Source organism: Kryptolebias marmoratus, linkage group LG9, assembly GCF_001649575.2.
Source record: "Kryptolebias marmoratus isolate JLee-2015 linkage group LG9, ASM164957v2, whole genome shotgun sequence".
Taxonomy (NCBI): Eukaryota; Metazoa; Chordata; class Actinopteri; order Cyprinodontiformes; family Rivulidae; genus Kryptolebias; species Kryptolebias marmoratus.
In genome coordinates, this window is record NC_051438.1 from 29,201,611 (window position 1) to 29,220,752 (window position 19,142).

A 19,142-nucleotide genomic window follows, 5' to 3' on the forward strand; every position below is an offset into this window, starting at 1 on the left:
CAGATAAGGGAGGGGGTGAGGGGGGGTTCTCTGGTCTCAGAGGAGGCTGCTGGTAACTGCTACACAAACAGACCCAGTTAGGTCCGGTCCGTGCGTTCCGCCGCAGGTGAAAAGAAAACGGGACATATTCCTTCAGAGGTTGTCTGACTGCGGAGAGCTCCGAAACAAACGTGCACGCGTTAAATCCGCGCGCAGAGGAGTGTTCCCTCTCACATCTGCAGGTTCTGGCTCACATGCGTCCCTGGGGCAGCCGGAGCGGCGCTCTGAATCTGTGCGTCTGGGCTGCTGCTGGGGGGGTCCCGCCGCCGCCGCCGCCGCCGCTGCTGCTGCTGCTGCAGGTAGAACAAGTCTGCCTCCTCTTCCTTCTCCTCCTGCTGCTGATCCCCCCTCTTCTCCTCGCGCTTATCTCCCAGGGGCGAGTAGTAGTAGTCGTAGTAAGACTCAGCGCTGCAGCAGCACGGCTCAGCTGCTCCCATTGTCTGGTGGGGGTCAAGTTGGAGACGCGCCGGAGCGTCCGCGGCTGCTCCCCGCCGGCGCACCGGTTCACATTCACAACAACAGAACCCGGGTCCCCGTGGAGATTACAGCACGTCAGCCTGCGCGTCGGACTGATGTGGACCCCCAGCCATGATGCGCGCGCGCACACACACGCGGACTACAGACGAGCAGAGCCAGTTCGGTGCGCTCCGACACTGTTTTCTTGCTGCAGTCATTAACCAAACTCCAAAATACGCACCTCTCTGTGCTCAGACACGCCCCGGACAGGCTGCCATTGGCCCGCGTGGGCCTGGACCTCGCAGCTGATTGGCTGGTGGAGGTGTCAGGAATGCAGCTGAAGAGGAGTTCTGCCTCCAACAGAGATTCCCTGAGGGGTAAAAAAAAAAGGCTAAACTTACAGTTAAAACTGACGATCAGAGAAATAATATTATTGTTCCAAAGTTTTCTACAAATAACAGAAGTTTTGTTTTTAAAGCTGCTGCTGTAGATTCTTAGTCACCCAAGTCATCATAAAACCAAAAGAAGTTAAAAAAATAAAACCAAAAACCACTGGACTTCTATTCTGTACAGAATTATACACAGAATAAAAGTCCAGTTGTTTTGTTTTTTAACTTTCTTTAGTATCTAAAACTGAAAGCAAAGAGGAATGATAAAAATGAAAAGTAATAATTATATCAGACTGAACAAATGATGGAGTTGGGGACCATTTATTGTTATTCTGATATTTTATAGTGTTATAAAGAAATGTGATGCTTTTAATATGTTGTTGTAGCTGTTAAAGGAACTCATTGCAAACTAAGATATCAAACATAAAAACCATATTATCCTGAACTTTATCACCTGAACGAGTTTATTCCTGTAGTTTTCTGGATACATTGGTATGCAGTTCTGAAATGTGGGTATGCACTCAGTGTAAACAAAGCGCTTTAATCTGCATTTTTTAATTTAAAAATCTGATCATAAATTCAGATCAAAGTATCAAAACTGTTGGACTTCTCCGTCCTGAACGGCTTGACCCGTTTTCTGTCACTTCGGCTGTTTCTGTAGGTAAACAAACACGTGGAAGTCGGCGGCTGTTTCTCTCAAAATATTTAATTTAAGAACACATTAACCATCGACATGGAAAGAAAGTTTCTTACTTTATGATGTTTTCTTTGACCGGTGTTCATGACAGTGAAGATAACCCAGTGTTTCTCTGATCCCCAGTGATAAAATGTAAACTTTTCAAGGTTTTCAGGTTTTATTTTATATAAAATAGGACAGGACTCCGGCTGAAAATTAGCCTGTTCATTTAAACCTGCTATGTACTGTAAAAGAATGAACTTAAAACTTAAACTTTAAATGGTTAACAACACTTCACATTTCTATATGCATATTTAATCACCTTTAGTTACCTTTCGTCATCATTGTTGCACTTTAGTAACTTGTTATTTACATGAAGTTAAATTGTTTTTACTCAGGAGTAGCAGCTGGAGTTAATTAAGAGTCTCAGCTTCATCACACCTGCTTAAACGAGAATAACGGGATAATTGGGATGCACCATGTTTACCTGGCAGTGTGGGGGAGGGGCTGGAGTTCTCATTTACTTTGTGGGGTTTATTATTATATATATATATTATATATATATATATATATATATATATATATATATATAATATATATGAAAAATACAAAAAGGTAATTTATTCACTTTTTACTTACAGCCTAACTCTGATCAGTGATTGTCTGTTTATTATCAGACACTTTTACAGACATTAAACTCAAAGCTGCTGTGGTAGTAGCTGAGAGTCGTGCCCAACGCTTTCTCTGGTTTTTAAATGTTGTCATGCTAAAAGGAGGGCGATATGTGTCCCTTCAATCTCAAACAGGACAGATGACATCCAGATATTTTACAGTTTGAAGAAACGACCTGGAGCTTCGAGCAGCAGCAGAAAAACCAGAGTTTCTTGAAGGTTTACAGTCGAGTATTTCAGTTTTAAGAGCTGTAACGGTTCACTGAGAATGGACTTTTCAGAAAGTCAGACTGCAGCAGCTAAATCAGCACTGTATGTCCTCACAAAACCTCTTTCAGAAGTTGTTTTTTTTTTCTTTTTTGGCAGACAAACTGTTTTTTTTCTGCTGAAAGGAGAGCAGATGAGTAACAACACATCGATAACTGTGGTTTTGTAATGAAAGGCCTGTTTTAGTAGTTTTTATCTGCCACTGAGAGTCATCATATCCACTCCTGCATTCTTCAGTGAGATGCTTGAAGGAAAACCTGAAAGAGACTTGAGCGTTTTTCATATCGGAGCAGATAATCGGTGTCTGCTATAGGAGGCAAAGCTGCAGCTCTCAGTGTCACAAAGGAGTGGGAGATATCTGAAACAGAACCGGCACAGTGAGAGGACTTACCTGCAGTCTGAACCTCCCTCGGAAATGTAAGGAAAACAGTCAAATTCCGGAGCAGGTGCTGTCTTTTCCCTGACTTCTTAGATGGATCTGTGTTCATTCAGTTTACAGCAGCAAAGAGTTGAAATCAGCGTCTCTTTGAGCTGCGACTGTCGGGGACTAAGGAAGTCTCCAAAGTGTCTCAAAACCTTCACGGATGTTCTCAGTCTCTCCATTGTGTCCACAGGACGTCTCAAACCCGTCTCCAGAGCATCTTCACACCTGCATGGCAGCTCTCCTCCGAGAAGACGTCCAAGGCAAATGTCCAGCTCTAAAACCACACAGATATTCACTAATAATTACTAAAAAACTGGTCCAAATCTACCTGTCTTCATTCCTAAATTATACTCCAGTAGATTAAATCATAAATGCAGGGGCAGCTGCAGAGGTGGACACATTGTGGGCAACAAAACAATGTGCACAATCAAAAACATCATTCTAAAAATATAAAAAGCTGCTTAAAACGTGGCTGCATGGCTCACTGGTCACTTGGTCGTAAACATTCATAATTCAGTAAAACTGCAACTGAAAATTTGTTCATTTTTTCCCCATTTTGAGTCTCTAACAGTTCAACACAGTTAGATGCCACCACAGATAACTCTGGAAATAATCCTGCCTTCAGTAGGTCACCAAAATCCATCAGTGGTTTAACATCTGCTGCAAGGAGCAACCAATACTTAACAACAGCCAATAATGTAACATTACTGGTTGCTACAGACCACAATTAAGGATCTTTGATGAATGAATATGATGACTATAGAATCCACGGTACCTGCTTCTAATGAGAAACTATTATTATTGGATTTATTTCATTACGAATGGCTCAGATTATTACCATATTGGCAGGGATTACATTATTTGTTGCTACAACAATCACATCTATCAAGTCTTGTCAAAATTACAATTTGCTTGGAAGTTGGAAACGGATGATGGTGCATTTACTCTCACTGTTATAAAGATGTAGATAAATATGGAGTGCCGAAAAGGCAAAGAAGTTTTTTAGTTTTTCTGCTGATGATCAACAATGATAAACACTCTCTGGTGAGATTTATTTCAGGAGCAAGGAAATGTAAAAGGGTTTCTCAGTAGATGCTTGTAAGCCAGCTTTTCTCTGCCTAATGAGTTTAGATCACATCAGACAGGAACATTTAAAAAGTTTCACCTTTTTTGTTCGGATTCTGTTTGCTTTAGACTCAGGTTCTGCTGCTGTAGTGTCACACTCTGGCTTGTAATAAATTCAGTTTATTAAAAAAAAGCAACTGAACGTTCATCAGCAGTAAGAATTAAGAGAAATAAAGTCATTTAGAACAGGCCGTTAGCACGACTCCATCAAGGTGAATCTGAACTTCTGCTTCATGTTTTCCTGCATCATCACATTATCAGAGTCTTCATATAAACCATCCTTTTCCTTCAGCCAACCTCAACCTTGACTTACAGCTCGTCTGCCACTCGTAATCAGTTTAAGAGGCACACTTCTTCACATCTGCACAGGAAAACATATTTAGCAGTATTCCAAATTTAGCCAAACTGATGAATTGTACGTCTCTTTTCTCTCATGTTCATTTCCTCGTTTTCCTCCCTGATTCCTGTTTCTATTTCCATCTCCAAATTTACCCCCTTTATTTCTTTCCTCTTGTTGCCTGAGCTGGATTGTTTTTCTCTCTTTTTGTTTTTTTTGTTGTGTGCTGGAAGCTTTCTGTCCTTGATGAAGGCAGATGGTTAAAATACAGTTTCCTGTTCCTCCCACTTAGTGAACGTCACACAGAGAAGAAGAATTATTTACAACCAAATGATGGATCAAGCTCAGAAAGCTCCTTTAAGTCCTTTTTGTCTCCTTGTGTCCTTTTTTATTCTCATGCATCCTTTTTGTCTCCTTGTGTCCTTTTTTATTCTCATGCATCCTTTTTGTCTCCTTGTGTCCTTTTTTATTCTCATGCATCCTTTTTGTCTCCTTTTGTCCTTTTTATGCATCCTTTGTTTCTTTATGGTACATTTTGTCTCCTTATTCGTCCTTACTGTCTCCTTAAGCTTCCTTTTGTCTTCTAATGTGCAGATTTGCAGCACAGACGCACAGAAACTAATTTAATTTTGGGTTTGGGTCTGATTCACTTTGCCAAAACCTGTGAGTTGACGTTGTGGCCTTGACAGAAAAGATTTGCTCTCAGAGTGTTTTCCAGTTCATCTTATGATGTCTTGGACGGTTTTATAAAAGTTCATGTGACCTTCAGACTTCAGTTTCTGCCAGCCTTTAAGTGCAGCTGGCCCAGTTTCAAGATTCTACCTTCCTAAAATAAAAAAACCACCTGTTCTGATGCTCTGCCTCACGATCGGCTACATGAAAGCAGGCGACAGCGGAGCAGCACCGCGCTCAGCAGGAAGACATCCTTTCATTTCATCAGTCAAAATCTCCATTGAGATTAATACGAACGGGTCGCACCACTTTATTCCTGAGGAGAAAAATGCAGTTGTCAGTAGACCTAATTGCGCTCTCATGGAGCATGAGGGCCTGCTGAGTTATTGAGAGCACTACCAGAAAAATCATGATGGACGAGCAGCAGGAGGGCCTGACATCGCACTTCACACCCGTTCTTCTGTCGGGGGAAAGAGAGATCATAGAAAAGTGCAACATTAAGAAGACGCGATCTGGGTGTAGATGAGAATAAGGATAAACAAGGGTGTTGTTTTTTATCTTTTATATCTAAAGGACGGTTATATGTTGTTACTGTACATTTATCACATCTCAGATCATCTGAGCTGGTGGATCAAATTACAAAATAACCAAGTTTATGTTTTATTTACTCGTCATTTCTGAAACAAATACATTTTCATCCGGTACAGGGCAGTTTTGTGTACGCGTGTTAAAGTGTCAGACGTTCAAGTCCAAACTAAAGACTGCTGAGAATTTGACAGTTCTGAAAATATCTTGTCAAAAAGCTCACTTTACACGCTGTATAATTCATGTACTTCAGAGGTTCGGGAGTCAAGCTTGAACTGTTTAAATTATTTACTGGAGCATCCAAAAATCCTGCATGAGATCCAGCAGCTCTGCCAGCTGAGCCGAAGCCCCGGAGTGGCTGCTGGATGGATGCTCGGGTGTTTCTCTGCGTCCTGCAGCTCTACAGGTCTGTTGTTGTGGTTTCATCTCTCACTGCTCACAGGAATAAAACTACATCACTTCCTCCACAGAGGGAGACGGATTCATGTAAGTCCTGCTGAAACAGAAAAACATGCCAGAAGAACAGAAGAAGATGTTTGTGTTCATCAGTTAGGCTCATATTTGACGGGAATGACAACGCTTTAAACTAACAAATGAAGCCGCATTTCCCGTCGAGCTGGATGTTCACCTAAAGTCACTTTATGACCCCACCTTGACTCCTCCCCCTGCAGGTGGTGGACTCATGTGAAGGTTACCTCCTGGAGCTTTTTCAGGCTTGGCCCTGGACGAGTCCTTCTGGAGGATTTCCAGGCTGGTCCCACTGGGAGGAGACCTTGGAGCAGGCTCAGGAATCAGGAATCAGAATGACGTCTTCTTCTCTGACAGGCCTCATCTGAACGAAGCTAAATTTAAACAAGAGTAGCTGCACCTTCTGCTAAAAGGCAGCGTGAACGCTGAGCACTGATTGAGTTATTAAAGCTGAAACAATCAGAAGAAAAGCTTAAATTACCGTAGAAACACAGTAACTCATATCTAAGACCAGCAAAGCCATAGCTAAAAGCTAAAACCAGTAAAACAGTAGCTGAAAGCTGAAGTGTATTTGAAAGAGAAACTGTGAGATAATCAACTGGACCACAACTGATGGTTTCAGGCTCTCATGTAAGATCATAAACATGTTTATAAAGTTAAATACAGACATAATGTAATATGAGAAGAATGCTTTTCAATGATTGAAAGAAACTGAAAACATACAGCATTGTGGAACAGAGAGGTTAGAAACCTTGGATCACGATAGTCCAACATCTGGGAAACTGAGGACAGATGCTGACTTTTTTGTCTTTTCTCATCAGATAAGACATTCTCATGATTGTGAGAGAGATTAAATGTGTTGAGTCCAGGACTATATTGTGAATCTTGCTGCATTTTTACATATCTGAGCAAAGGAAACAGGTTTACAGACTGAACATGGAATTATGCATTTTAAATGATTCTAAATGGTAAATTACACAGTCTAGCAGCAGGTATGATTTATGTAAATACTCCCAGCCTCAAGCTTTGCTCACTTTATTTTAAATATGTATATCTTGTGTGTTTGACCCGAGCAGACTGGAGGAATTAGCATTACACTCACCTGACCGCCTCAGCGTGGTGTTGTAACAGGACTCAGATCACTGAACCGTGTGCTTCCTCCAGGTGAAAATATTCTGAACATCGGGGAGAAAACACACAGAACCGCAGACCGAATGCAGCGCAGGCAGGGAGCGATTCCTGCACGAGTACAAACATGCGTTCAGATACCAAAAACTAATTCATGAATGTCTACAATCAGGAGCTCGAAGACTTCCAGCTGCTTCCAACTCTGACCAGTCAGGACACAGGATGACCTCTGAATTAAAACCCTGCGCATCATGTCAGACGGCGTGAATTATTCATGAAGCCAGTCTGCTTGTATTATTGTCAGCAGGAAGGTGCAATTACATTTCCCTCAGGTGCTCAAGATACGAGAAGCAGCAAGAAAAACACGTCTGTTAAAAAATAGATGGAGTGGAAGTTTGTTGCCTGTCTGGGGAAAAGGTTTGATTATTCTCCTGTAATTATTCGGTTGTTTTCTCAACAATAATTCACCCAAACGGCAGAGTAAAGTCAGCGCTCTGCTCGATGAGAACTTAATTAGAACCGATTGAAGGTTTTTTATTTTGAAACTTTTGCTCCAAATGTTTATTGGTAACAATATTGTTGTTGTTGTTGTTGTTTTTTAAAGTGCAATTAATGAATAAAAAAACATTTCTTTTTCTCAGAAAGTCAAGCCTTGAAATAACTGTTGTTTGGGTTATTAAACCTTTTTCCTTTTATATCCTGTCAGCACTTTTATTTTCTATTCACGTTAATTAAAAAAACATCCATTAAATGATCTTTTAAAAATTAAAAGTAGTCTAAAAGAATTTTGTCAAAATAAATAAATGTTATTATCTTTGAAATAAACTGAACTTTGAAACTTGTGTTTTAATGAGGCATATTGTTAGTTTTTGAGATTTCTAACCTAACCAAATGTTTTTTAGTTTTTTTTTATTATTTATTACTTTCACACAAATGTGAAAACTGTCTTTTCCTTAAAAACTCTCAATCCTTTTAGTAAAACTCCACAGATCTTTAACAAAATGAAACACTTTTTGTAAAAAACATTCAGGTATTTATATAAATTGTTGTTTTTTTAAACATTTACACACTGATGTGATAAACCTGCTGATTTCATTAATTAATAAAAATAATAATACCCAGAGAGAAAACCAGGTGAAAGAAAATGAATGAATGAATATTACCTTATATTAATAACACATTTCATGTTTCAGCAACAAAGAAAAAACACGTTTAGTTTTAACTTTACAGAGAAAATACAGAAATAAATTCTTGAAGCAGTGCTACACCAGACTGATGGAAAGATTTATTTATTGCTCTAAACCCGAGTCAGTCAGAACTAATTATATTCCAGTTTTCTTCCTTCTGAAGCTGAGCGAAGATTTGTGATGAAAAATACTGTAAAATAAAATGAATTACTGCATCCAACAAAGTTACAGTAACTGTAGCAGGAAAACAATGAAAACCAATAAAAACAGACCTAATCTTAATGCCTGTCAGGGTCTGGATATCAGAATCCTTCAGCATCTCAGGATCTGTCCTTATTTGCAAGGCATCATGGGAAAATCCATCCTGTGTGCTGAAACCACCTCTGCACAGACGCTGCGTCAATAAAGTGCTTATTCCTGATTGGTGTTTTCAGTTCAGCCCATCCATGTTTTCACAGCTGGTGGAGTGTTTAACCAGTTGGTTCATTTGGCCTAAAAAACATTATTTTTTGCGATCTGTCTGTCTCTTTCCACTGATCAGGAGTCAGATCGCAGCGACGCTCTCCAGCTGCTCCTGACAGAGCCCACAGATCGGTGTGGTAGTCGTTCAGAGTCATGCCCATCACATACACTTTGTTGAGCACAACCAGATGTGTTATAACTAGAGATCAAACAGGAAGCTGGAAGTCGAAGCCACAAAGGACAAGCGCCCCCTGGTGGTTGGCTCCCCGTAAACAAATGAGACATTTTCCCGACTAAAAGATAAAAACATGCTTCATAAAACCGTCTTCAGTTGTTGATTTTTGTTGATTCACATAGTTCTGACCTTGCTGCTCTGATTGTCCATCTGTCTGTTGATTGGCTGCTTGTACCAACATGGGCAGACTTCTAAAAAACTTAGGATTTAAAGTCCTAAAAGGTGATGAAGATGAAGAGCTTCTGATCCTTTCTGGTCTCCTACATGCTGCTGTAGTTTCAGAGAGCAGGAACAGAGGTTCAAAGACGGCTCGGAAACCGCAGCTTCTAAGGGTTTGTGATAAATGTAAAGTAAGCTGAGATTTTTGGGGAACAACAGGTTCCAGGCCCAAATATTCCAACTCATTTTTTTCTTGGTTAAAAGACAGAAAATGGGTCAGATTGTGTAAATCACAGCAACATTAAGCCTCCTGAGCATGGAAGACATGTGAGGGCCATCGAAGCAGAACTGATTTCCTCTCCTCTTCGTCCTCCTCGGCTCTCTCTGCTGTTTCCTCGTGTTGTTCTGTGGAGGCCGAAGCCCAGATGTGTTCCTGCGGGGCAAAGTGGACAGATGTGCAGAGGAGGAGGAGGAGACGAGCAACAAAAGCTTCCTGCAAACGTGGCTCTCGAATTGCAAAGAAGGAAAACGAGAAAATAAAAAACAAAATCTAGGCTGAAATGTTTCACTTCGTTTTCTTTTTCTGCTTCAAATACTTTTTTGTTTCTCCCAACCTTGAGTTTTAAAAATAAATATTTGACGTTTTTCCTCTGGGGAGTTTCTCCCACTAATTTACGATTCAAACTGTGTTTCACTCAGCATTATGTATTAATATTAATATTAATTTGACTGCAGGCATTTTAAATGAGACTATTTTGTAATTTCTGTGAAAACTAGACGCTGTTAAATAAAACATAACTCTCTTAAACAAACGCAGCCGTGGTTCTCATCAATTCACAGGAATTAATATTTATTTCCTGCAAACCTTCTCTATAACTAAACGTGTGCGAACAAGTTTACATACTACTACTTCCTCAGAAATACAAACAAATGACACATCTGCGCCGTTTAACACATGCAGAAGCTGCAGGACCTTTCAGCTTTCAGCAGAATCAACGATGTTTAAATTACATCTTTGCAGATTTCTTTGTCCAGTTCGTGGAACTATAGCCCAGAAAACAATGATAAATCAAGTTTATTTCCACATAGAAAAACAATCCTCCTAAAATCCCCAGCCATCATTTTCTGGAAGCCTCATCTGTTTGTTTTTTTTATTTTGTATAAACTGGTTAATTTACAAACAGAACATTGAGATTTATATGTCTGTTTTAAAATTACAAGGTTTTATTTGTCATTACTCTGAAATAAATTAGCAAAAAAAGTTTAATCAAACTAAAATGTTTACCTCATGTTTTAGGAAAACTAGAAAAATAAAAAGAGTTTATTACCCAAAGGTGAAAGCAGAACGATGTTTTTGCTGGTGTTTGTGCATTCATTGTTTGTACTGTTAGTAAAATATCTCATGAATCAATTTGAGGGAAACCTTCAGAAACTAATCCCTGGGTGTAAATCTACAACTAACCTAATTCAAAATGGCCGCCACAGCCAAACATTTTTAGCAAACACAAAAACAGCCACAGCTCCACAGATACTGAGCTGAACCTGGTTGTAGTTACACTTTAACGTCAGCTCTGTTTGTCTGTTAGCAAAATATCTCACAGACCACTGGACTGACTGAAAGTTGGATAAACGGCTACAACCAAGATGGCTGCCTCAGCTTATCCACGTCTGCCAGCACAAAAATATCTAAAATTTACTCAAAATTACAGCTACTGAGGTAAAGTTTATGTGGTAGTATCTGAGAGTCATCCTCAGCACATACTGTGAGCATCAACACATCTGTATTTTGTGGCTGCGGAGGCCATGTTGAGCTAAAAGTCATGAGAGGCGGCGGGTGATATGCATTCGTTCGAGGGCCGCTGTGAGGAAGCTCCTGATTGGCTCCACTGAGGGTCACCAGGAACCCCCACCTGCTCCACGTTTTCACATTTTTATTGTTCGTTTAAGATCTTGTAATAAAGTTTCTGAGCAGGAACCATCTCCTTCATGACATCATATCTGACCTCAGAGACTTTATAGAATCGAATACTGGACGTTTGGAAAGAAAAAGAAAATAATAAATCCCATTTTCCCTTCACCGCACCTTCTGGGTTTTATTACAATAAGAAGCATTCTTTGTGTTTGATGGGATTAAATCTGTAATCTGCTCAGATTACTGTCAGAAAGGGACTTTGGACAATCCTGTGGAATATTTTGGTTAAAATGGAAAACTGCTCTGAGTGATGTCACTGCTGCACACAGGACCTGTGTGTGTGTGTGTGAGAGAGAGCGTATTTGTATGCATGTGACAGACTCTGGCATATACTTGTATTCCAGTGTGTGTGTGTGTGTGTGTGTGTGTGTGTGTGTCTAATTACAGTGAGTGCTTTTGTGCTGCATGTCAGTGTGATTGGTCCTCACTGAGTCTGACATTCACATCAATAGGGCTCTGACAATGATGGATTCCCCTTCGCTGCAACACCCCAAACACACACTTTTACCAATGTTCCTCCAACTGCCCATTACTCTGAGAACCAGCTCCATCCTCAAACTCACAAACACCTTTTATTTATGCACACACACACACACACACACACACCAAAAAACAGGCAGGAATCCTTTGTCTCTACCTTAAACGCCCCACAGGCATCACCTTACTGTTAATCCCAGCTGCTGTTCCTCAGGGGACGGAGGGAGACTCCTGATTGGTTGGGGACGGAGGAAACCAGGGCAGTCATGCACTGAACACACACACACACACAATGACACACATACATGTTTACAGTAGGAAAACTGTACAGTAAGCCTCTCTCTGGCTAAAGATAGTTTTGCTGATTTGCCTCTTTGTGTTACTGAAGGAAGATTTTTGCTTTCGGGCTCTGAGTTCACCCCCCTCAGCTGAATCATTTGGTTTGTTCCAACACTTTAATCTGAAAAATGGTAGCTGCTGTTTATAATAACATCTATATATTGTTGTTATTTGAAAAAGAGAGATGCTTTAAATAAATGTGAGCCAGTGTTCAGATTTATTCCTGCAGTTTGAGTTTATTAAAACAAATTCAAATTCAACAAACGCTGATTAAACCAGTGACCACAGATGTCAAACAGGTAAATAAATGCAAGAAAAGTTAAAAAAATAATAAATTATCACAGCTAATTGGCCTGAGCTAAAACTAAATGTGTGTAACTCAGTCAGATTTACAGAAGTTGAGCTGAAATCTGAGGTGGTAGTAGCTGAGGGTCATTCCTAACACACACTCTGAGCTCTAACAGGTTGTGGCAGGCAGCGGGCGATATGCATTCCTTCAAGAAATGCTCCCTTGTTTCAGAACGATTAACAGTAAAAATATGTTTATGTGCAAACACATAAATATAAATGTCTTTTTTTCTAAATAAGCAAAAAACAAAACTAAAACATCACTACTGAGTTTATTAAAACTAGATTTTATAAATTTGCAATTGTTGAGAATTATTTAACATTATTATTTCTATAAAATTAACCACATCATGATGTGACATTAAACATCTCAAAATGTCTTTTTTCATCAGAAATCTTTAGTTTTTCATGCAGTAATGTAAAACGTCTGAATGTATGAACTTTCATGGAAGAGAAACTGAAGCTTTTCTCACTCGTGGATGTTTACATCTTTAATTTACTCTCAGTAACACAATGTTTGGTGCTTTAAAATAAATCTGTATATTTAAACTGTAACAGATTACCCAGAGTTTGGCCCAAAATAACAGCAGAGGTATGAATCTGTTTGTAACAAAGACTATAACATTTGTCAGATTAGAAACCTTGAATCAGCTGTTGGCATAAATCTGGATTTTAAACTCAGGTTTTAAATTTGCAGATATGAAAATTAAAAAAAGAAAAAGATGTTTTCCAACAAATCACAGCAGCTGTTATCATTAAAGAAGCTCCCATCAGCAGCATCAATCGACATTTAGACAAAAATAACAACCATCCTGTGAAGCAGTCTGATGCTGGTGCAAAACAAAAGAAGAGCAAAAACTAAAAGTTTTCCACACACCTTTTGGTTTGCATTTGAGCTCCTGCAGCTTTAACAATAATTAAGGTGCTGGAGATCTGTTTTTGAATAAAGAAGGGGAGAGAAACATAAGTGCAAGGACAAAGTGAGAGGGGCTGAATTGGAGGAGACAAGGATTTAAATTTACTGCTCAGAGATGTTCTCTCTCCTTCTTATCAATGTGCTTTTACAACAAATTACACTAAATCAGCTCCACTAAGTGTGTACGCCATTAGCCTCCACTCTGGCTGGAAGAGTGTGTGCTTCAGAGGCAGCCTCCTGCATCCAAACATCATGACGTATAGTTGGGCTCTAAAAGCTGGAGGAGCCGTGAAGGGGTGGGTGCGGACAAAAGAGAAACCTGTGAAACTGAAGAACAACACAAATCTGATGGAAACACTCAGTTAAATGTTTTTATTCAAACTACATCAAACGGTGCAGTTTGAAAGAGATTAATCAGATAGATACGGATATGCAAATCTGAAATGTGGGTCTGCACCCAATGTAAACAGACCTGCATTATGCTGGCTGTTGTCTCTGTAGGTAAACAAACATGGTGGAAATATAAGAGTCAATCTGCTGCTAAACGTGGAGAGAGACGCCTGTCGAGAATAAATATCTGGGATCAAGCAGGTCGGTGGAGCTCAGCCTCCAGAAGAAAACATCTTTGTGAGGAATCAGAAGCATCTTTTCTAAAAGAATAACTCAGTGATTCAGATTATTTCACTGACTCTGCTGTAAAGCTGCAGATCCTTGGAGGGGTCGGTGGATCTCTCAGGTGTCAGAATGCAGCTTTATGGTTCCAGGATTCATAGAAACTAAATCAGGATTAGTTTGAGACTTTCTGCAACTACTTTGAGAGCAAATTTGTTGCATAAATATTTTTAAAATGTTCAAAATTCAAGTGAAAAGACCACGAGCCTCTGAGACTCATTCAAAAACAAATAACTGAGAACCCTGTCAAACATTTTGAGACGTTTTGGAGACTCCCTTGCGAATACTGTCTCCAACAGTCTCAGTCCAGTGAGCTACAACCTTTAGAGACTCTTCGCATGTTGGGATCCTTAAAATAAAAACTGGGATATGGACGTCTGGTCAAGCGTCTTTAATTCTTTCTAAGGAAGGTTATTAACTGGGGGGAAGGACTTGACCTGAATATTTTCTCTAAAACGGTAAAGAAAAAGCTCCAAATGCTCCCTTTGTTGCTTCCTTTACTGTGTGAAACTATGAAGCATCCTTTTTGAAAGGAAAAACAGATTATTCTATCCCATAATAGTTTGTAGCTGCATCTTTCAAAGCAACACTTGCACAGTTTTAAAATCAGGATTTATGAGAATAAACATGAGCAGCAGGTGGAAATCTGTTTACATTTGAGTTTGTTTCATTAAATTGTGAATTTCTAACCCTTATAATAAAATATTTGAAATGTTGTGCTAGCTTAATGAAAAAATTATGAATATAATAACATTTCCAATAAACAACAGATAAACATAAACATTTACAGCACTTGCTGTTCAATATTTTTGATCAACTGTAGTTTTAGTACCAGAAAGGAGGAGAGAAACGAGCATCACGGCCCTCGGTGGGATGTTTTTCCCCAAATGGAGCCATCATGTTCCTCCAATCTGCGTCTGAAATGTGTCGCTCAGAGAGCCGGGGACGGACAGAATGACATCCCAGAGATCCGGAGCAGCCCAGAAACAGACAGTAAAACGGCCTTAATGCTGCCAGTTTATGGCTCCGACTTCGGCTGTCAGAGGACATGAAGAGACGGGGAGACGGGGAGACGGCTGACGTCAGCAGGAGGATTTCATGTCAGTCTGTCCTCTTCATCCTTAATAATTACAGATTAAATGCTGACTCAGCAATTATTCTAATCTACGTAACTTTGTCTGCAGACTTTGTTCTATTTTAGCCATTTATACATGAAAACCTTCAGCTGATGGCTGTTGTGACTTTTGTTTTTTATCAAGTTTTATCTTTTTCACAGATATTTAACTTTATTAAGAAATGTTTTCTCGCAGAAAAGCATTAAGATCTCCTCAATTCCTCTAAAAACATTGTTTTCTTTCAAACCTGCTTCAGCTGCTGAATCTGTTTTGTCTTCTTATTCTTCTTTTAGCTTTTAGCTACTGTTTTGCTAACTTCGTTTTTAATGTTTTGCTGCTTTCAGCCATCATTTTGTTGCTTTTAGCTAGTGTTTAGCTATTGTTTAGCTTTTAGCTTGCATTGTGCTACCTGTTAGCTAGTGTTTAGCTCGTTTTAGCTTTTAGCTAGTGTTTGCTTGTTTTGGCTGTAACAGCATTCATTCTTCAGTCACACTTTAGTTCAGTTTTTCAGTTTTCTGTCCTCCGTCTTGTGTTTCTGCTGCAGTTATGTTCTGTGTGAGAAATTACACAAAAACACGTCTTTTAAATGTACAATAACCTGTAATAAAAATATAAACTTGACTGAAATCAAATCTATTCCAGCCAAACAGATGCTGGTTAGGTGTTTCTTTTTCTGTGGATCATTTAAATACAATTTATTTTATTATCTGTGGTTTACATGAGAGCATTTGTTGTCAGCCGCACAGTTTTTGGCATGGTTAAAAAGGTACTTATCTTGTGTTTTAATGAAAGAAGGCAGTTTGTTCACATGTTCAGCATCATAATTTGGCTTCCGAATGCTGCAGCTGTCGGCTGTTAAAACTTCCAGCAGTTTTATGGTTCTGTCTTGTTTTACATCCATCTGCTGCAGACAAAGAAAACATCTAAATCTGAAAAAACAGAAGCCTGACGCTGTGTTTCTGCGCTCCGTACTGATGCCAGTGGGTGTTTTACAAACCATGAAAAGCTCATGATTCAGAGGATTTGTTGCCTAAAGAAACACAACATTAAAAATGAAAAACCGATGGTTTACACAAAGCAGAGACAGATAATCTAATGTTACCCTGAAAGTAAAACTCTGCTTTAAGACAACAGATTCATAAAAAAACAAAATGAATTCAAGATGTAGAATTTAAATAGAAGGTTTTTTTAATGCATTAAATATGAACATGGATGAGAAACAAAAGACAAAACTTTTGGTTAGATGTTATTATTTAGCTCCGAGGAGCTTCTTTAAGCCTCCTGATCAAACTGAGTTAAATACACTTTATTACAGGATTTTATTTTATTTTTATTTGTGTAAGCACATGGACGTTGAGAACAGATATTTAAATTTTGCTTTTTCACACGTCTGGTTTTATTTACTGAACATCACACCTTTATTTTCCCAGCTACCAGACCCGACCCGGACCAGTCGCAGTCAGACATGTTTGTATTTCTGCAGCTGAATCTGGATGAACTGATTACTGACCCAGCTGTATGAAACAGAGCGAGTGGGACACAGGAAGTCAGAAGATGACGAGGAAACAACAGCAGGACAAGTCGACTGCCTTTCTGTGCTTCTTAACCTTTTAAACCAGAAGCTACAAACCTCCGGGTTTTACCTCAGAACCCTTTTACTCAACCCGCAAACCCAATTTCAAACTAAATAATAAAGTAATTAAAGATTTAAAGGAAAAAAATATTGACAAACAATGTAATGCAATAAATCTGAGCCAGGATCAGGGTCAGAGGGCACAGCAGTGGATGCTGAGCGCAGCATTATTCAGGATGAATGGATGAGTGAAAAGCAAACCTGTGTGTTTAGTTCGGGCCGAGGCGCTGAAGGTGATGAAGTCTCGACTGGAGGAGCTGAAAGGACAGATAAAGTTACAGACGTGCAACAATCAGAGACAGAAACAACATGATGGAGTGAATTCATGTTGAAACTCCCTGAAGTCAGGAAAGTTTATTTATTCAGCACCTTTCACAGATAAAAATAACAAAGTTACCTAACGCTTTCCCAATTAGGTGTGTGAGCCTCAGTCTTTCATTTATCGAAAACAGAAATCTGCAGAAACCGTCAGTTAATGTTTACTCCAAGTCTTTAACTACACTCTGGAAGCTTCAGGGTATTTATATACTCTGAGATTTTCTTTACTGATGGTCAGATCCGTGTGTGTCTGCATCTTTGGTTTAAAATAACTTTGAAACTTATAGAAATTTACTCGCTCTGTCTTGTTCCCAGTTTAGTAACTGAGGTCATTTCGCATCATTTTCTGCATCACTTCCTAAAAAACTTGATTGTAAAACATGATGGTGTTGATTGATGGTTCCTTTTCACCTTGCTGCAACTTTTACTTCATCTCCTCTTTTTTTACATATTTTCCACTTCATGACGGAAGTTTATTAAGAGTGATGACTCACACCTGGATCTTCCTCATTAATACAGTTGATTAACTAAGTGTCTTGAGTTTTTTATGTGGCTGTATATCACCTTTAACTTCAGGGGATTTTATATTTGACGCTTCATGTTTTATCTCTTTGGAGATTTATTAAAGGACTCAATAAAAATAAAAGAATTTTATGAGGATTCACATCATCGATGTTGCAAAGCAGAAAAGCTTCTGGAAGTTATTTACACGTGTGTGTGTGTGTGTGTTTTTAACCTTGCATGGGAGGGTGTCAGTCCTTGGCGTGTGATTGGACGCCTCCGAGTGTTAATGTAACCTTGTACAGGTGATAGTTGGCTCTGCGTGATGCAGGTGTCGCGCTGCTTCAGCCCTGCGGGGGCACCGGGGGGAAGCACATATTAGGATGGCACTTTTGGCTGCTGACCAGTTTCCCTTTCACACACACACACACACACACACACACACACACACACACACACACACACACCATCACCCAACAAGGCACTCTAGGTGGCTCTTAATCATATTATTGTTGTGAATAGGGTGAGAAGCATGATGTCTTAAGTACACTTCAGTGAGGTGTGCCGTAATTATCTACTCAGCATGTTTGGCCACACACACACACACACACACACACACACACACACACACACACACACACACCTGTATGTAGCTGAAACACACACATAAATGGCGTAACTGAAATAAGAGGATAAAAAGGTATTTTAACAATATAATGCAGACACATCTACACAATTAACCTAAAAAAGCTGGTTTACCTTTAAACACATCTTTCACTTTACCACAGCATCCAAAAACCTTTATTTTAAATATTTCATAAGAGGAATTGTGCTAATTATTTAGGGTTTTTTTGGAATGAAGTTTTTCGTTTAGGCATGAGGAATATTAAACTGTTTACTGACAAATACATCATCTTCCAGTGCAACAAATTATCTGTAGTCTGGTTGATAAGTTTAATGTCCAAAGTAGGATTTAAATCTTAGAAAACACAATTTCAAGACAAATGTATGACTCTTCCACATTTCAAGAGCTTTTGCATCAATAAATAAAGATTTTCTGATCTTGTAGAGAACCACTCAGTGTTCCTGACATAAGAAATAAAAAACTTTAAACATACATTCAGCTCAGACTTACACAGTTATGATGAATAAGTTATGAGGATTGTTCCAGACGAGGACGAATAAGAGTAAAAACACGAGAATATCTGTATATCTGTTTTTTCTTTCTTTTTTGCTAAACAAACCACTACTGATAGGGGCAAAATAAGAACTGTGTCGAGCCAGAAACAAGAGAGAATTTATCTTAGGTTATTATAAAACTAGACTTTGTTTTGATGAGTTCAGATGAAGGGATTTGTGGATCTGAACAGAGGAGTTGTAACAGTGACTCCTTAAGGGCTTCGGAGTTCAGGTGTGCACATTTGTTGAGCTTGTAATTTGCACAAGGTTGTATTTGTGCAGTTTGTGGTTCTGCTACATCAAAGCTCAGTGCCACAGTGTTAAACTCATGAAATGAGTCTACAGTTTCACTCCAACCTGAGGCCAATCCGTCAGTTTGTTGACTGTCAAAA